At 42.5% G+C, this 21051-nt stretch overlaps 1 pseudogene; it reads left to right on the top strand.

Moving 5' to 3' along the window:
• Window positions 1–14408: 14408 nt before the first annotated feature.
• LOC135268937 (U6 spliceosomal RNA) lies at window positions 14409–14470 on the top strand (annotated as a pseudogene).
• The last annotated feature ends 6581 nt before the right edge of the window (window positions 14471–21051 follow it).

Below are 21051 nucleotides of genomic sequence, written 5' to 3'. Positions count from 1 at the left end.
CTTCCTCCTCCCAGAGCAGTAGAGACGCAGACATGCCGCAGCTAGAGCGCCGCCGCGGTCGCCGCCACTGCCGGCCCGGTGCATTGTGGGAAGCCCCGTACTCGGGAAGCGCTCCGCGCCGCCCGCCCTTGCTTGGCGCGGAGACCTGGCTGGGAAGACACAGCGTGGCTTCGATTCCGGCGCCTGCGTGTCACCAGCCCAGGGTGGCCGTGGAAGCTGGACCCGAGCCGGAGGCCCCCCAGGCTGGGCCCGGGAGGAAAGCGGTTTGAAAAAGATCGGAACCGAGGACCTCTCTTAGAGCGGGGGGACTCCCCGGCTCCTTCAGCCTTAATCAGTGCCAGCGCTCGGAGAAGTGGAGGACTCGGGGGTTAGGGAGCGTTTGAGGCCTGGGAAAATGGAAGGGTCAGGGACCTAGGTGAAAGGTTATTTGCCAGAAATTTCTTGGCTTTTTCATTTATTCTCTCTTACCTAGCCGTCCGCCGCCATCTCCAGTCGTTGGCCTCTACCACCTTAAAATGCCACCTTTCCCGGAAGATGTAGCCCTGCGTCCTTGAAACTGGCAAACCCCGTTAGTGTCTGCCAGCTGAGATGGATGGAGGGTGTGGGCATAGAGAAACGCTTTCCTGAGAAACTAGCAAACCCCGTTAGCGTCTGAGAAACGCTTCAGTTCTTTCCTTGAAACTGGCAAATCCCGTTAGTGTCTGCAAGCTGAGATGGTTGAGGGTGTGGGCATAGAGACAGATCAAGAGATCCTGCCCTGGACCCTCTTGAGCAGAGCCTTCTCCTTCTCATTTCACCTGAAGCCCAAACTTTGGCAAAAACTTGGTCATGATCTCTATAAAGCTAGGATTATACAGTTGTCTCATCCTTTGGGGGCCCTTTAGGTAACCTTAGCCAAACTGTGACCTCCTTAATGGTGTCTTCATCAACTAACATTAGGCTCCCAGAGGTGCTTGTGCATACTGCCATCGTTTACAGTTACTCATCTTTGTGTACTCACCCTAGCACAAGGTCAGCCATATTAACATAAAAGATGCTCAGTGAATGTTGAGTAATTGTGAGCATCCGGAACTTGCCGTGGGATAAAACGCCCTCATTGCGATTTCTTCATAATAATCTGAAGATTCCATTTAGCACCTCTCTGCAATACTTAAATGTAAAGGGAAAAGAAACGGCATGAAAATATCTATAGAACCATTTCTGGTGTTCTCCTTTCCTTGTCCACACCCACCTTCCCACCCCTTGCCAACTGAATGTTCATTTGAATAGTGCTTTTTGGCAAAACTCCAAACTCCCGCATTATGCACTTGTGATGACACTGAATTAGACTAGTGTCTGCAAGGTTAATGTTCCCTCAGGCATCAACCTTAGTAAATCGTGATGCCTGTTTAGAAATAGCTAAGGCCCATAGGTTCAGCTTAATTTAGACGCAGGAAACTAAGAGCAAGAATAAGCCACGCAGCTCCACAATCAACTCTCTCTATGTGCTTTCTCCATTAAAAAATATAAATTTTAATAAGATGACTGCGCATATTCTGAATGTTAATTGCAACAAAACAATGATACAAGTTAGAGCCAAGGGACAATTATCTGGAGGACAGCCTTCTGGCAACTTCTAGCACCTGCAATGGCATCAAATTCAGATGTCATAATAAAAAAACACCTCTGACAGCAAGGAAGCACACTTTCACTGTTAGGCAGTGGGAAAACTAACAACTGAAAAGGGCTCAAGGCCTGGAGGTTACATCCAATGGGCTAGGATTGATTGGTTTGCGGTTAGGAATAGATCTCGTTCTCTGCTCAGCAGCCTAACGAAGGAGCAATAGAGAAACAGCTGTCTAAAATGAGCAGAATAAAGAGCACTACAGGGATAGTAACAGCAGAAGTGATGGTGAGGAGCAAGTTTAGGTTCTTTATAAGTTAAAACTGGAAAAACTTCTCACCCTCAGTTTGACTCTCCATGCTCCTCTTGTTCAATTCCCCAAACACCACCCGTAGGTACTCAGCCTACTTACTTTTCCTTTCTTTTTTTTTTCACTTTTTATTTTGAAATAATTATAGACTCACAAGAAGTTGCAAAAATAGTACACAGTCCCATGCTTCCCCCAATGGTGACATCTTATAAAGCTTTAGTAAGACATCAAAACCAGTGTCAACCTAAATAACAGAGGCTTTCTAAAAGAAAATAATGTTTATTTGGGAATAGAGCATTGCACTGAAAATATACACATCATAGTTAACTGTCTGCATATTCAGGGAGGTAAAGGAAAACAAAGGTGTTTAAAAGAAAAAATGGAAAGGATTACATAATTGTTTTGAAATAATTATCCTTGACTACAAAGATCAATAACAAAGGTGATGCCAGTCCAAGGTTGGACAGGCATTTGCTGGGCAGATGTCTTCACAGAAGTATTTTTTGTGTAAGGTTGTGATGGCCTTTGTGCAAGGTTGTGGTTTTTGTAGTCCTTTTTGATAGTTTTTGTTATCAAGCATACAAATGTAAGAACCCTCTCTTCGTAGCCTTCCCTAGCTCTATTTGTCAGGGTTTCTTAACATTAGTGACTCCATTTTGATTGTGACAACTTTCACACCAGGAAATCAACAATGGTACATTACTGTTTACTAGACTACAGAACTTACTCATTATGCACCATTTTTTTAACCTGTGTTCTGGGTGTGTGTGTGTGTGTGTGTGTGTGTGTGTGTGTAGTTCAATGCAACTTAACCTCACTTACAGATCCTTGTAACTAGTCCTATAATCAAGACATAGAACCGTACCACCACCACAGATGAACTCCCTCATACTACCTTTTTATATTCACAAATCCCCCTCCCCACTCCAACTACTCTCCCAACTCCATGCCTGTCCTCTAGTAACCACTAATCTATTCTCCATCTCTATACTTCTGTAATTTCAAAAATGTTATGTAAGTGGAATCATACAGCGTGTAAACTTTTGAGATTGCTGTTTTAGCCTAAGCATAAAGGCCCACAGCTCAAGCAAATCTAAAGGGCACAGCCACTTCCAGCTGATGGTTTCCAAGTGGGCATGTGATAATTAGGAAATCAAGAGAAGTCAGGAATCTGAGTTTTGGTGTGAAATCTCCCAAATATTAAATGTCGACAGCTCATTCCATTTGTTTTTAAGAACACAAAAGCATGTCAACAAAACATGCTTGTAGGCCAGATTAAGCCCATAGTCCCAGTATATCTTCTCTGATGTGGCCTAATCCATCGAGGCTGGCACCGCTGTTGTGATGGGTAAGATTCTCAGGGACTCCCAGGGCCTTTTTCCTCCCTTATGGCTCTCGAATTAGTTCTGAGTCTTGATCTTTGCACTCCATCAGGAGAAGAATGTACTTCCATCTCTTGCCTGCAAAGACTTCATCAGGTCTTCGGACTGTCCTCTAGTAACCTCTTTCCTTCCTTTTTTCTAGTATTCTCAGACTCAGGACTAAATGGAAGTTCTGTTTTCTCTATCCTTGTGGCTCCCTGCAGCACTAGCCGTTTGTCAAAGCTGGTTCTTCCTTAAGGATAAACTTGTCCTTTTCTTTGCAAAGCTCTAAATTCATAGCCTTGCTACAGATTAATCCACAAAAGCCTGCCTCTACTGCATCACTCCTACTGTACCCAGAAAAACACAGCTCTTCCTGTAGCTAAAGGAGTTCTTTTCCTGGGACATCTCTCCCATGAGTTCCTGCTTCAGATATGCTTCAGGCCTGGGGAAATGGAAAGGTTAGGGACCTAGGGGAAAGATTATGTGCCAGAAATTTCTTAGCTTTTTTGTTTATTCTCTCTTACCTAGCCCTCTGCTGGAGTGCAAAGGGCATCCCAGTCACTGATATATTATAAAACTAATGAATAGCCTACTGTCTCCTATTTAGGATGCAGAGTACAGATAATTTCTTGAGTTTGGGACAGTAAATAACCCTGCACCTCTCAGAAGCATCTGAAGAAGATACTGGGTTGCACTAAAGTTCATCAGCTGTGAGATAATTATGGTTTAGAGGGACACAAGGGAAGACACCACTGAAAGGTCAAGATACATAAGAATGAATGAAAATGAGGTCTTGGGCCAGGATGATATTAGTGGGTAAGGAAAAACTAAAATAATATGAGGATAATATCTGCTAATATCTACTAGTGCCTAGAGGTTAGTCTGGTGATTAAGTCCACAGATTCTGCAGCTAAAGCCAACTAAAGTCAGGGTTTGAATCCCGACCCTACCACTTACTGGCTTTGCAATCTTAGTTACTTAACCTCTCTGTGCTGTCAAGTGCCCCATCTAGCAAATGGAGGTAAGAATAGTACCTTCTTTTTAGGGATATTATGGCCATTAAATGTTAATAACATAGAGTAGTTTAGTGTTTATTTATTTATTAATTTTAGAGACAGGGTCTCTGTCACCCAGACTGGAAGACAGTGGCACACTCATAGTTCACTGCAGCCTTGAACTCCTAAGCTCAGGTGATCCTGTCACCTCAGCCTCCTGTGTACCTGGGACTGCAGGTGTGCACCCTCATACCTGGCTATTTTTGTATTTTTTGTAGCAATAGGATCTGGCAATGTTGCCCAGGCTAATCTTGAACTCCTGGCCTCAAAGTGAGCCTCCCACCTTGGCCTCCCTAAATACTGGGAATACAGGCATGAACCATCACACCTGGCAATGTAAAACAGTAAGAACAATATCTGGCACATAGTTAAATGTTATATATGGTGTTGATATTGTAGTTGCTATTATTACTATAACATAAAGATAATACTGAACCAAATTTCCTAAAAATAAAATTCAATAGAGAAAAAGCATCAGTTTCTACAAGTGGATTGGGGTGAGGAAAAGAAGAGAAACTGTATGAGGACAAAAAAAAAAAAGAACATGATGAGAGATATGATTTAGGTGGGAAAGTACCTTTCAGAATGTTTACCATGGGGAATGAAAATGGTATACAATAGGTAGATGGCTCTAGGAAAAAAATTAAGCTGCAAAAAAAAAAAGTGCCACTATTCAGATATATTATTTGTAAGCATAATCTTTGCATGAACAATTTTTTAAGGCTGATGACATTGGTCTATTGTAAGGATGCTTACTACTTTCTATCTAGTCAACACCGATAAATCAAGTACCTACCTCTTCTTTCCAAAGTTTAATCGGAATGAAGACAAGTTAACTATTCATGTATTAAAGCTATGGTTTTCATAAGATAAATAATGACAATTTTTTATCATCCCAGAGCTTTCAGAGATCTCACAATTTGCTTATTGCCAAGATGGTGCAATATAATGCAGAAATGATGTTTTTCTTTCTTTTTTTTACTGTCCTCATATGATTTGAATTAAAAAGCATGCGAGAATTCTGGACTCATCAAAGTATATCAGAACTACCCTGTTACATGTAGTAATTCAACACAGAGAAAGAGGGTTCATTTCCCCCCCGCCCCAACATCACTCTTTCTAACTTGCCAATATTTGGCTTAAATATTTATGTAAAACTCACATGTCAGGTGTTACAAATGGCACTACAAAAGGGGTAAAACAGACACAGGGTTGCTCTAAAGCCCATCGGCTGTGAGATGACTATGGTTTGGAGGGACACAGGCGAAGATATGAGGAAAAGGTCGAAACAGGCAAAGACACAACAATTAAGCACTGGGGTTAAGGTTTTTCACCTTTTCTTTCCTACTTGATTTTTCAGGAAGGCAACCATTTACACTTCCTAAAGAAAAGTGTGTAGCTATGTAAGAACACAGCGTTAGGGTTCAAAGAAGACTAAGACATGTTCTAAGCTCATGAGAAGCTGTAAACTAATGGAGGAGGCCGGACACAGTAGCTCATGCCTGTAATCCCAGCGCCTTGGGAGGTGGGAGGATCACTTGAGCCCAGGAGTCTCAGGCCAGCCTGGGCAACATAGTGAGACTCCATCTCTATTAAAAATCAAAAAAATTAGCTGGACATGGTGGCACATGCCTGTAGTCTCAGCTTTTTGGGAGGCTGAGGTGGGAGATCACTTGGGCCTGGGAAGTTGAGGCTGCAGTGAGCTATGATCACACCACTGCACTCCAGCCTGGGCATAGAGTGAGACCCTGTCTCAAGAAAAATTTTAAAAATGAAATGAAATAACATAAATAATAGAGGAGGCAGATAAAAATTGAGACAATTTTTGCATAATGTGCTGTGATTCCATAGAAGGATATCAAGGGTGTGTTGAGTTCCCGCACTGATGTAGTCTGCAGACTGGTGTATCTTTCTGATACCAAAATAATACTTTCCACCATGTTTATGCATCTAAAAATCTACACATGAAATTCTGTACGAAGATCAAACATTATGCAGGACTTTCACATTGAAAGAAGCACTTATCTCCTGATTATTAAAAAATGTGTAAGCTTTGAGGTAAGTCCTTCCCAAAACACACACATCGTGAAATGATTGCAGAATAATCTCCACAGTCCATTAACAAAATATAAGCAAGTAAGGTTGAAAAGGAATGCAAGTTGAAAATCAGGTGAAAATGATCTGCAGCAGTGGTAATGAATGATACGATAGCATTTAGTGATAAAAATTGAAATTTTCTGGTAGGAGGAGGCCATTTTACCTTTTCTTTCGCTAGTTGATATTTCCTAAAGGCAACCATTTTGCACTTTGTCAAAGAAAATTAGGCAGCTACATAAGCTTCATTCTTCCCTTATTAAAAAAAAGGGAGGAGGGTGGGGAGGCATAGGAGATAGCTCATAGAATAGCTGTTTTGGGGTTTCATTTTGTTTGTAAGAAAATAAGTTTCACTGTCACTGCTAGTCATTACCCATCTGGCCTCAGGGCACACATCATCTAAGTCCGCCAGTACCCACCCCTAAACTTCCTGCACAAACAGAGGATACCCAAATAACTGATGTCCTGAGGGAGAGCCCTAAGTAGGCAAAGACTGTTCATATTTGGGGCATTTTGTTTAAAAAGCCAGGGAATTGTGCAGTATATTGAGAAAGTTTCCATCTTTTTGTTTTTTAAGGTTTTTTGTTTGTTCGTTTTTGTTTTTTTGAGATGGAGTTTGGCTCTTATTGCCCAGGCTGGAGTACAGTGGTTCAATCTCAGCTAACTGCAACCTCTGCCTCCGGGTTCAAGTGATTCTTCTGCCTCAGCCTCCTGAGTAGCTGGGATTACAGGCATGCACCACCATGCCCATCTAATTTTGTATTTTTAGTAGAGATGGGGTTTCTCCCTGTTGGTCAGGCTGGTCTCGAACTCCCAACCTCAGTGATCTGCCTGTCTTAGCCTCCCAAAGTGCTGGGATTACAGACATGAGCCACCACACCCAGCCTCTTAATGTTTTGATGTTAACAAGATTACACGTCAGTTAATCCTGGAAGCTCCAAATCTCAAATACCACATTCCCCAAAATGCCAGATAGGAGAGCTATTATAAAAAAGAAAAATAAAAGTCTTTGAGTACAAATTAATTGCTGTAAAACCTTTATTATCTATACCTATGGCACAGACCATTGCAAGAAACAGTGTTACCATCAGCCTTTTAAAAATCACATATTGTATTCTAGAACTTCAGAAAAGGAAGATAATGGCATCAAAATCTGAATATATGGTAACAATAAAATACTGAAAACATACATGAAGTATGGATTTTAATGTTAATTCAGATGTTTAAGGCTACTTTATAGCAACTGCACATTAAGAAAAACAAGAACAGATATAATCCCCCCTGGGCTGCGATTTTTCCTACAGACTTTGTCTTCTATAATAGCAGTCTTGTTTATGGAGGGACCAAAAGTCTTTTATGCCACAGATACATATTTTGATCTCACTTCTGCCTTCTTACCTGGAGAAAGGATAGAATAATATCACAAAAGCAAAGACATTAGAACTTAAGACCACCTCTCAAATAATTTTCTTAAAAGATAATATGGCCAGGTGCAATGGCTCATACCTGTAATCCCAGCACTTCGGGAGGCAAAGGCAGGAGTATCACTTGAGCCCAGGAGTTCAAGATCAGCCTGGGCAACAGGGAGACCTCCATCTCTACAAAAAAATTAGCCAGGTATGGTGGTGCATGCCTGTGGTCCCAGCTACTTGGTGGGCTGAGGTGGGAGGGTCGCTTGAGCCTAGGCAATAGAGGCTGCAGTGAGTTATGATCACCACTGCACTCTAGCCTAGGTGACAGAGCAAGACTCTGGCTCAATAAATAAATAAATAAATAGGTCAATAGATAATGTTGCTAGGGTGAGGATGAGCCCTCACTTCTTTCAACTGCTCAGTCGTATTTTTTGAATACTTAGTATGTGTCAGTCAATTAGCTGAGTGTCGGGGATATTCAGTCCATTGAGAAATCTGTACATTTGTTCTTCTATTCATCAAACAAACTGTTATCAAATGTCTGGTACTACTAAATACCAGAAACACTATGGTAAATAAAATATTCTCTTAGCCCAGAGCTTACAACCATCACTTGGTGGAGTAAAACAGGTGAATACGCTGCTTCGCTGCAGGGTGATACCCTCTAATGTAGGGATGAGCACCTGACGCTGGAGGAAGACTCTGGAGGAGGGAGCTGCACAGCCCCAGGCCAGGACAGCTTCCCCAACGTGACATTTTAGCTGAGACATGAAAGGGAGTGGTACTGGTGGAGTCCTGAGCAGAGGAAGGAGATGGCATGTGCAGAGTCCTAGAGCCAAAGAGAGCTCAGTGTGTTCAGGGACCTGCGAGTCATTCCAAATGAATGTGTGCAGGATGTGGTTAAAAGACAAAACTGATACTGCAGTGAAAAGCACCAGCAAGCTCCAGAGTGCCTTGTGGACTCAGTTGAGGCATCTGACCTTCCTTTATCCCAAGAACAGGCTTTCCCAAAGTGTGGCTGGATGATAAGCAAGAAGATCTAAGATGAGACACAGAACACTATTTTTCTATTTTCACAGTTAACGGTGTGAACATGCATAGAAAATATATATGTATTTCATACACCCAATACATTAATTCTCTTATCTTATTGCTTAGGACGAGGCCGAGTCACAAAAGTAATTCAACTGAAAGACAAAATAGTAACTATATTATAGTCGGTACACAAAAAACCATAAATGACTGATGTTTGGACAAAAATGCCTGAGGCCAACAGATTGTCATGGAATGGTTTTATGTAGGGAAGTCACATAACAATGCTTCTAGGTTAGAAAGAACACTCTGGTTGTGGAGAATAGATAAGGACAATATTTGCCAAACTTCTGGTTAAGTCGCATTAGTGGATTCTGAAATGAAACTTAAAGTTGTGCTGGGAAGGCTGAGGTGGGGAGACTGGTTGAGCCAGGCATTCAAGAGAAGCCTGGGCAACATAGTGAGACCCCATCTCAAAAAAAATTTCTTTTTAAATTTTCTTAAAGTTGTAACTGGCAGAGTTTTTTCGGTAAAACATAATAGAATACAATAAATATTATCAAACAGCTTCACATACAATCAAATGGCATCGTGCATAACAATACTTTTAATTTTACATATATGTAAGCATGTATGCATGTGTATAAATGTTACTAGGTTACAGCAGAAAATATTTTTCTTACTGTGGGTCAAAGTCAAAGAAAGTTTAAAAGTCAAAGGAAACAGACCAGTTAGGAGGCTGTTGCAGCATTTTGTTCATTCAGTTAGTGTTTATTGAGTACATATTATGTAACAGTTGCTATTCTAAGCACTGAGAATATGGCTGGTGAACAAAATTGATAATGTGCCTGATCTCACAACGTTTACACTTTGGTGAGGAGAGGATACAATGAGTAAGTAACCAAATAAGTTCCTAAGACAACTTAAGAGAAGTCAAGTTCTCTAAAAAGTAATCAATGCAAGGAAGAAATGTAGGCTCCACACAGGCCATTTTTTTTTATTCACTGCTGTATTCCAAGCACTGAGTATCGGAATAGTGCTTGGAACACAGTAGCTGCTCAATAAGTATTTGTTGAATGACTGAATGAATGAATGAATGAATGAGGGATGCTGTTGGCTTGCGTTAGGTAGTTACAACAGAAATTAAGAGAAGTAGATGGGTTCAAGACATATTTAAGAGATAAAATAAATGGGATTTAGTGAGAAAAGTAGGATTTGGTGATTATGAGATAAAAAATAAGGGGGATGGTTTCTCTTCAACATACTCTAAAGATAGTAACCAGACTGAGCATGTGATTTCTCCCCTGCAAACCATCCCACAGCTTCTATTGTACTCAGAGTAAAGCCCAGACTCCTTACAACAGCCAAGAATGCTGTCCATGACCTGGGCTTGGGTACCTCACGAACCTCATCTCTAAAAATCTCCCTCTGTCTCTCTCTGTTCCAGCCACACTGGCCACCTTGCTGTTCCCCAAACTCCTTTGCACTCACTGTCCCCTCTTGAAGTGCTCTTCTCCCAAATATTCGCATAGCATAGACCTCCCTTTCTTCAAGTGTCTCCTTCTTAGAGAGGTTTATTCTCACCACCTAATATTACAACTCATGTACCGTGACATGCATTCTTCTGCTTGCTTAATTTTTTCCCCATGGCACTTATTGTGAGACGTGTGTTTGGGTGTGTGTGTGTGTGGCACTCTAATGTACTATTATAATCGATTATCCTCATTGTCCCTCTTCCACGGAATGTCACTATCCATGAGCCTGGAGAAGTTTAGAACATTGTACGTGCTCCATCAATATTTGTTGAATAAACAAAGACAACTCTCAGATTTCTGGTTTGAGCAACCGGGTAATTGTGGCTCATTGAGGCAGGAAACACAGAAGGATACAGGGTGCAATGGGAAGTGACAAGTTCCTTTTTGGATGTGCTGAGTCCATGTCTTGTGAGATCAATGTCCAGGTGGGAATTCCCTTTAGGCAGTTGAATATATGGGTCTGGTCCTCCAAGGAGCCACAGATATAAACTTGAGGGATCACTGGCTTATAGATGGCATTTGGATGGAGAAGACCAGCAAGAAAATGTTGAGAGAGATGAAGAGAAGACCTTGAAGAAACAGCAGGAGCTGAAAAACAGCAACAGCAGAAGAGCTCACGAAGGAAAGAGAGCAAGAGAGAGGGAGTTAGGACGAAAAGCAGTTGTGGAAGTTCATGGGAGAGTAGTTTTAAGAAGGAAGGTATATTTATTATCGATTCCTGTATAAAATTTATTCCAGCCTCATAACTACATATAATTAAGTGTCAATTAAAAATACATTTTAAGGCCAGGTGTGATGACTCATGCCTATAATCCCAGCACTTTGGGAGGCTGAGGCAGGAGGATCACTTGAGGTCCGTAGTTCGAGACCAGCCTGGCCAAGATGGTGAAACCCCATCTCTACTAAAAACACAAAAATTAGCTGGGCGTGGTGGCAGGCACCTGTAATCCCAGCTACTCAGGAGGCTGAGGCAGGAGAACCGCTTGAACCCAGGAGGCAGAGGTTTCAGTGAGCTGAGATCATGCCACTATACTCCAGCCTGGGCAACAGGGCAAGACTCTGTCTCAAAAATAAATAAATTTAAAATAATTACTCCAAAATTTAGTGGCTGAAAGCAAAACATACTTATTATCTCACTGTATGATAAAACACACTCTGTCTCTCCACATTGTCACACAGAGCACTTCTAATGCCAGATGTACAGGAATTTTTTCCACACTGAAAATTCTCTGACACCAGTTGGATGTCCTACAATTCAATTCTGACACTATCTACCTGGAGTTTGGGTCAGATCCCACAACTTAAGGGCTCAGTCCCATGAGACTGCTTCCATCTGAGATGCCAATCTCAAGTCGGGACCTCTTGTACTTCTGATCCACAATAAATTGGCGTTTCCCATGACCCTCTCCTCATGTTTGATAATTTGCTAAAATGAGGCACAGAACTCAGAAAAACACTTTATTTATGTTTGTGGTTTGTCATAAAGGGTACTGTTAAAGCAAACTAAGTATGGCCTAAGAAGGATTCCATACTTCTATATTTGAGTCCTTGTGGATGAACTGTAACCTAGCTTAATAGACAAAACTAAAAACCTAGCGTAGGAGTGGCTGAGCACAGTGGCTCATGCCTGTAATCCTAGAACTTTGAGAGGCCGGCAGGTGGATCACTTGAGGTCAGGTGTTTGAGACTTTGAGACCAGCCTGGCCAATGTGAAACCCCATCTCTACTAAAAATACAAAAATTAGCCGGGCATGGTGCTGTGAACCTGTAATCCCAGCTACTTAGGAGGCTGAGATGGGAGAATTGCTTGAACCCGGGAGGTGGAGATTGCAGTGAGCCAAGATTGTGCCATTGCACTTTGGCCTGGGCATCACAGTGAGACTCTGTCTCAAAAGAAAGAAAGAGAGGAAGGAAGGAAGGAAAGAAGGAAGGAAGGAAGGAAGGAAGGAAGGAGAAAGAAAGAGAGAGAAAGAAAAAAAGAAAGAGAGAGAGAGAGAAAGAAAGAAAGAAAGAAAAACTTAGGAGTATGTGCCTGTTACAATAACTGAGTCTTGGCCAATCCCAGCAGCCATACTTCAACCACTCATAGACCAGTAGGTGTTCAAACAGGGCAAATGCCAACCTGTAATCAGTCCAGCTGTTTCTGTACCTCACTGCCAATTTTTGTATGTCATTTCACTTTTTTTTTTTTTTTTTGTCTATAAATCTTCTTCCACCATGTGGCTGTGTTGGAGTCTCTGTGAATCTGCTGTGATTCTGAGGGCTGCCCAATTCACAAATCATTCATTTAAACTCCTTAAAATTTAATTTGGCTAAAGGTTTTTTTTTTTTTTTGAGACAGAGCCTTGCTCTGTGGCCCATGCTGAAGTGCAGTGACGCAATCTTGGCTCACTGCATGAAGTTTTGTTTTGTTTTGTTTCTTTATCAGAACAGGTGAACAGCCAGATAAAGGGATACGTGGGGTGTAGTCTGGAAGGATCCCCAAAACAGGAGCTCTGTCCCTGTGGATTCGGGCTCCACCACCCTCCTGTGATCATACTATTATCATTGTGCAAGAGTTTTCGAAGAGCTTAATCTCTAGCCCCTTCCAGGAGGTCTGTGGGTAGGCCTGACAGTTCTAACCTTATAATCACTTGGTCTTTCTGGTGACCAGCCCCATCCTGAGGCTATCTAGGGGCAGGTTACCTCATTAATGCAAACTCAGATGTGACTAAAAGGGGTTCATTATGAATAACCAAAGAAACTCATGAAACTCCAAGGGCTTTAGGAGCTCTGTGCCAAGAACCGGAGATCAAAACCAAATACATTTCTTGTTACACCACATGCTATTTCTGTGGGTACTGGGTCCTGCACTACCTGACTGGGTCCTCTATTTTAGGGTCTCTTACAAGGCTGTAATAAAGTATAGGTCAAGGCTGTGGTCTCATCTGCAGGCTTCTGTAGGAAGTGATCCTCTTCCAAACTGTTGGCAAACTGTTTCAATTGTTGACAGGATTCAGAGTTCTAAGGACTGTTAGACTGGGGGTCTCAGATCTTTCTTATGGAGATCTCTCTATAGGGCACCTCACCACGTGGGAGCTTGCTTCATTCACCAAAGCAAACCTGAAAGAAGAATCTGAGAAAGGGTGTGAGTGTGACTTTTATAACCTCATCTTGGAAGTGCTATGTCATTCCATCTCCCTTTTGTCTTATTCTAGTCATTAGAAGCAAGATACTAGGCTCAGCCCACACAAAAGGAAGGGATTAGAAAGGGAGCAAATACCAGGAGGTGGGGATCACTGGGAGCCATTTTCGAAATAGCCTCCTACAGAGGATGTGTGGCAGTGCTAAAAGTCATAGAGTGGTCAAGCGTCCAGGACATTTGGCAACGAGGAGCAGCCATTTGTTATTTTAGAGAGAGCTGGCTTAGCAGAGTGTGGAGGCAAAGCCAGATGATGAAGGTCTGAAGGGTGAATCAGAATGGAAGAAGCACAGACAATTCTTTCAAGAGGCTTAGATGTGAAGGGGTGGATAGTGATAGGGTGGCTGTAGGAAGGAATGGAGTTGAAGCCAGATGGTGGGTTTGGTTTTTTTTTTTTTTTTTTTTTTTAATTTGAAAGAGATTTAGATGCATTTAAAAGTTATGGGGGGCTGGGCATGGTGGCTCATGCCTCCTAGCACTTTGGGAGGCCAAGGATGGGGGATTGCTTGAGGCCAGGAGTTTGAGACCTGCCTGGGCAACTTAGCAAGAACCCTGTCTCTATAAACAGTTAAAAACTTAGCCAGGTATAGTGGTGCATACCTGTAGTCCTAGCTACTTGGGAGGCTGAGGTGGGAGGATCAGTTGAGTCTGGGAAGTGGAGGTTGCAGTGAGCCAAGATTGCACCACTGCACTCCAGCCTGGGAGATAGAGTGAGACCCTATCCCTAAAGAAACCAGTAAAAATAAAAATAAATAAAAGTTATTGTATAGGCATGTATAGAAAGAAAGAGATTAAAGAAAGATTTTTAAAAGGCAGTAGGGTGTGCGCTTCAGCAGCACATATCCTAAAATCGGAATGATACAGAAAAGATTAGCATAGCCCCTACTAGGCCCGGCTGGGTATGGCGGCTCATACTCGTAATCCCAGCACTTTGGGAGGCTGAGGAGGGAGGATCACTTGAGCTCTAGAGTTCAAGACCAGCCTGGCAATATAATGGGATCCCATTTTCACAAAACAATAGAAAATTAGTGGGGCATGGTGACATGAGCCAGTAGTTCCAGCTGCTTGAGAGGCTGAGGTGGGAGGATTGCTTGAGCCCAAGAGGTCAAGGCTGCAGTGGGCTATGATCATGCCACTGCACTGCAGCCTGGGTGACAGAGTGAGACCTTGTTTCAAAAAAAAAAAAACAAAAAAACAAAGGTATGTGGGGTGGTCATAGGCCTGAAGAAAGGGGCTCCGAGCACAATAGATGTATTAGGCAAAGGGGCAGAAGAGAGGACAAGGGTAGATGGAGGTCAAGCTGTGGAAGCAATGGCAGGAAGTCAATAGACAGTTTTATTTCCTCTGTAAACCACGAGATCACCTGCTGAGAGGAAGCAGGAAGGTGCTGTGGTAGGACGTTGGAGGAGTTTGGAGAAGATGTGAAATGACTGCATTCAAAGGGGAAAAAAGGAGATTAAGAGCAGCTTGAGAACTCTGAGATTAGACCCATAAGGCGCAGCTTATGTCACTTTCTCCAGTGCGTCCAGCAGCTCAGGTGGAATGTGGGAAGGCCAACAAATAATCGCAATGAGCTGAGAGTCAAGGTTTCCTAAGGTGAGCACTGCAAAGAATATGGGTCAAGGAAATCAATGGCACTGGCAAGCAGGACAGACCTGCGGTCTAGCCAGATAGGAGACAAATCCCGTCCAGAGTGCGGGAGTGAATGGGGCTAACGGGAGAGTATAAACGGGCCAAACCCTCAATACAACTGAAAACCAGGCACAGTGAGCAAAATGGAGTAAGAGAGCTGAAAGTTAGATAGCTGGGGTAAGAGATGAATCACTTGGATGGGGTGATCAGGGATGGAGAAGACCAGTAGTGAGTCCAGAAAGATGATGTGGGCCTAAAAAACTACCCTTTTTTAAGGCCCCACTTGTCTAGGCTTAACATGCTAAAAGTTTTACCTGTATAATCTCATTTGATATAACTCTCAAAGGTAAGTCTTGCATCAGCATTATACAGAAGAGAAAACAGGCCAAAAGAAACTATATAACTTGGCCGGGCACAGTGGCTTACGGTCTGTAATCCCAACACTTTGGGAGGCAAAGGTAGCCAGATCACTTGAGGTCAGCAGTTCGAGACCAGCCTGGCCAACATGGTGAAAGCCCATCTCTACTAAAAATACAAAAATTAGCTGGGCATGGTGGCGCATGCCTGTTCAGCTGCCTTTTAAACACAACCCTTAACTTTGTTTTCTTGAGATGAAGTTTAGCTCTGTCACCCAGGCTGGAATATGGTAGCGCAATCTTGGCTCACTGCAACCTCCATCTCCTGGGTTCAAGCAATTCTCTTGCCTAAGCCTCTCAAGTAGCTGGGATTACAGGTGCCCACCACCATGGCTGATTAATTTTTGTATTAGATGGGGTTTTTGTAGAGACGGGGTTTTACCATGGTGGCCAGGCTGGTCTCGAACTCCTGACCTCAGGTTATCCACCCGCCTCAGCCTCCCAAAGTCCTGGGATTACAGGTGTGAGCCGCTGCACCTGGCCCCAGAACTCTTAACTTTCTAAATAATTCTCCAATCTGTCTTCTGCTTTCATCTTTAACACACCTGCCTTAGTTTGGGCTCTGAGTGGCAGTATCACCTAGCACAGCACAGTACTTCTCAAACTTTAGCTGCTTCAGTTATCTGCAAGGCAAATTGAAACACAAATTACTAGGCCCCACCCCAATTTGAGTACTCCAGAACCCTCTGATTCAGCAGGTCTTGCGGAGGATCTGATAAAGTGCATTTCTGTCAAATTTCTAGGTGTTGTTGATGCTGCTGGTTGAGACCCAGTGGCCTAGAGGTTGATTTCAAATGTTATCGCTCTTATTTACTATATGACCTTGAGCAAGTTATGTAGTTGTTTTTTTTGAGACAGAGTCTCACTCTGTCACCCATGCTGGAGTGCAGCAGCACTATCTGGCTCACTGTAACCTCCACTTCCCGGGTTCAAACAATTCTCCCTGCCTCAGCCTCCCAAGTACCTGAGATTACAGGCATCTACCACCACATATGGCTAATTTTTGTATTTTTAGTAGAGATGAGGTTTCACCATGTTGGCCAGGATGGTCTTGAACTCCTGACCTCAGGTGATCCCCCCCGCCTTGGCCTCCCAAAGTGTTGAGATCACAGGTGTGAGCCACCACTCCTGTCCCCAATTTATGTATTTTTAATTGTGCATGCTTTGAGTGTCATATCTAAGAAATCATTGCCTAATTCAAGGTAAAAAGATCTACACTGATGTTTTTTTCTAAGAGTTTTATGATTTTGGCTCTTATATTTAGGTAGTTGATGATTTTGAGTTAAGTTTTGTATACGGCGATAGGTCAGATGATTTTTTTTTTTTTTTTTTTTTTTGAGACAGAGTCTTGCTCTGTCACCAGGCTCCAGGCTGGAGTGCAGTGGCGCGATCTCGGCTCACTGCAACCTCCGCCTCCTGGGTTCAAGCAATTCTCCTGCCTCAGCCTCCTGAGTAGCTGGGATTACAGGTGTGCGCCCAGCTAATTTTTGTATTTTTTAGTAGAGATGGGGTTTCACCATGTTGGCCAAGATGGTTTTGATCTCTTGACCTCGTGACCCACCCGCCTTGGCCTCTCAAAGTGCTGGGATTACAGGCGTGAGCCACTGCGCCCAGCCCAGATAATTCTTATGATTCCATGAGATGAGTATTGCAGACTACAAGGCACATCGTAGGCACTCAGTGATTGGTAGCTAGAATTATTATTGTATGATTTGTTTAAAGAAATCACCAATGTGGGCTGGGCAGGGTGGCTCACACCTGTAATCCCAGCACTTTGGGAGGCCAAGGCGAGTGGATCATGAGGTCACAAGACAAGCCTGGCCAATATGGTGAAACCCCATCTCTACATCTAAAAAATACAAAAATTATCTGGGTGTAGTGGCGCACACCTGTAATCCCAGCTACTCAGGAGGTTGAGGCAGAAGAATCGCTTGAACCTGGGAGGCGGAGTTTGCAGTGAGCCAAAATCACGCCACTGCACTCCAGCCTAGGCGACAGAGTGAGACACTGTCTCAAAGAAAAAAAAGAAAAAAGAAATTGCCAGTGTACAATAACCATTGAATAAACTGCACAGAAAGATCAATCTTATTTCTTCACCGTCATGTCTTCTTTGGGGGAAAAAACATAACATGATCACCTAATTTGATTGTTCACCTTGCTCATCATCCTTAGTAACTTCTAGTTGTTTCCTAAAGGATGAAGACTTGCCACAGGTAGAGAATTCAAAGCAGAGGCTGGTTCCAAAGGCGGGCCTGGCACCATCCTGGGCAATGAGGCACCTCTGGCAGAAGCATAAAGCCTCCCAGGGTGACTTCATAAGAGTAAAAAAAACATACATTTTGACATGGATATTTTTCATGAAACATTATAGTTTCATCTTTGTGTTTCTATGTCCATGTCCATATATAGTTATTCACATAAGCTTTATGCAGAATTAATTAACTTCCAGAGATTCACCGAGGACACAAGTGCTACAATTAAGTCATCGACCCAGCTACCCAAATATACCATATTTATTCTCTGGAACTTCGGTATTCTCAGTGATTCCATGCAAGTCTTCTCTTGGGCAGTCTTGTACAGGAGAAACACTAAAATCTCAGTGTTTTTAATTGGGCGTGGAGACTGCTTTGCCCCATCGTATATTTGGCAAAGTCTGGAGATATTTCTGGTTGTTACATCTGAAAGGGCATTACTGGCATCTAGTGGGTAGAGGCCAGGGATGCTGCTACGCATCCTACAATGCACAGGATACCCTCCATACAAAAAATTATCCAGCCCTAAGTGTCAATGGTGCCAAGTTTAAGAAACCCTGACTAGCTATATGTGCGTTGTCTATAGTTGCACCTTGAACAAAGGCAGCAAGCTGTGATGGCTCTAGAATTAGAGAGACTGGGCTCAAATCCCAGCTCTATCACTTGCCCCTGTGACCTGGAGCAAGTTCCTCTACCTTTCTGAGTCTTAGTTTCATCTGCTAATCACGCTAATATCTATCCATGTGTATATAAAATAATCTAATATACATAATAATCATCTAACATATTTTAAATCATCTTATATATTAACACACACACACGTGTGTGTATTATATGCTGCCCAATGACCAGTACATATTAAATACTCAGTGAATATTAGCTGACATTAATATAGGTGATAGCAATATTGTGATAAAAATTAACCTCTTAGGGCCAGGCAGGGTGGCTCACACCTGAAATCCCAGCACTAGGAGACTGAGACAGGAGGATTGCTTGAGCTCAGGAGTTTAAGACCAATCTGGGAAAAATAGTGAGACCCCATCTCCACTAAAAGTAAAAAATATTTGCCAGGCGTGGTGACACAAACCTGTAGTCCCAGCTACATGGAAGGTGGGAGGATTGTTGGAGCTGGGGAGATTGAGGCTGCAGTGAGCTATGATTGCATCACTGCACTCCAGCCTGGGCAACAGAGCACCCTGTCTCAAATAAGTAATCCCTTAGTTTTGTTTTTTGATTTTACATTAGGTTTATTGGCTGGGCATAGTGGCTCGTGCCTGTAATCCCAACACTTTGGGAGGCCAAGCTCCGTAGATCACTTGAAGTCAGGAGTTCGAAACCAGGCTGACTAACATGGCAAAACACCATCTGTACTAAAAATACAAAAATTAGCTGGGCACGGTGGCGTGTGCCTGTAGTCCCAGCTACTCAGAAGGCTGAGGTATGAGAATCGTTTGAACCTGGAAGGCGGAGTTTGCAGTGAGCCAAGATCATGCCACTGTACTCCAGCCTGGGTGACAGAGCAAGACTCTGTCTCAAAAAAACAAAAAACAAAAAAAAAGTCAGGTTTATTGAAGTATAATTTACACAGAATATAATTTATTCTTTTAAAGTGTACATTCAATGAGTTTTGGCATATACCATTCTATAACCACCACCACCACAATCAAGATATCAAAGTTACATCACCCCACAAAATTCCCTCACACCCCTTTGTAGAAAATTCTCACCCACACCCAGCCACAGACAACCACTAATCTGCTTTCTGCCCATATAGTTTTTTGCCTTTTTCAAAATATTGTGTAAATGAAATATAGCCTTTGAAGTCTGGCTTCTTTCATTCACATGATGCTTTTGAAACTCATCCACATTTTTGCATGGATCAGTAGCTTTGTTCCTTTTCATTTGAGTAGTATTCCATTGTTTAGAGGTACCACAGCTTGTTTGTCAATTTGCTAGTTGAGCTGATGGACTTCTGGGTTATTCATCCAGCAGGGGTGGGATTTCTGGGTCCTATGCTAACTGTATGCTTAACTTCATAAGAAATTGCCCAAGTCCTTTCCCAAAGTGACTCTCATTTTGCATTGTTGGTCCAAATCCTCGTCAGCACTTGGTGCTGTCAGTTTGTTTTGTACTTTAATTTTAGCCACTCTAGAAGGCAGATAGTGGTATCTTGTTGTGTTTTAAATTTGCATTATCCCTAATAACTAGCAATGTTGAGCTCTTTCGTGTTTATTTCATTTCATAACATACAGGACATTTTGGATGCTTTAAATCTCAAAAACTATATTAGGTAGAAATAAACATGTTCATGCTGATAAGAATTAAATGCATGCCTTCTCTCCACCCCATCATCTCCAAAGTGACTGCTTCCCCACTTCCCATAAGAAAAGAAACGTCTGGTTTTGTGTACTCTCTAGCAACCCAAGCTGTAGCCAATCTGCGTCATCCTCACTGTGTAATTAGAGGCTGGAGATGCCCACGTGTCTCATTTTAGGATCCTGTGGGCTACATTTGGCCCAGATTAGGTTATACTTTAGGCATTTCACTGCATATCTCTTCTTTTTTCTCTCAATGTTCCATTTCTCAGAATGTTTGTTCTTCAGGGAACAAACAGATCTGGGCTGGCATGAAGAGTCTCATTCTCTGAGGACAGTGAGGTAATAGGGACCTCTGTGAGGCATGATCTCAAAAGCAGAAAAGAAAAGAACTCAAAACCCACCAGCTCTCAATGGCTCAGAGTCTTAGACTCAAACCCAACAAGAGTGTACTGCTTCACTTACTAAAATCGTCTGTCCACAAAAATCCTGTTTGTTTCACAAGTGGGCCCTGCCCACGTCGTCCACATTTTCCTCTCCTTTCTTCTCACACAGAACCTATCACCACCACCAGTTTTCCTTGCTTCCTAGTTATGGTTGCCAGATAAAATGCAGGGTGTCCAGTTAAAACTGAATTTCAGATTAACAATAAATAATTTTTGGTATAAGTATACCTTGTACAATATTTTGAGGCTACCTCCACTGCCAATGTGGAAGGAACTAGTTTATTTTTATTAAAGAAGTCATGCACTTATTTGGTGAAAGAGACAAGAACCTGTTTGATTTCTTTTGGATCTATGTGTGGTTGTTTTCAGAGGCAAACTGCTTCTGAAGTCATGAGACTTCAGAA

The sequence above is a fragment of the Aotus nancymaae genome, unplaced genomic scaffold, assembly GCF_030222135.1.
Source record: "Aotus nancymaae isolate 86718 unplaced genomic scaffold, 86718_ANA_hifiasm-v0.15.2.pri h1tg000046l, whole genome shotgun sequence".
Taxonomy (NCBI): Eukaryota; Metazoa; Chordata; class Mammalia; order Primates; family Aotidae; genus Aotus; species Aotus nancymaae.
This window is presented reverse-complemented; position numbering and strand designations above follow the sequence as displayed.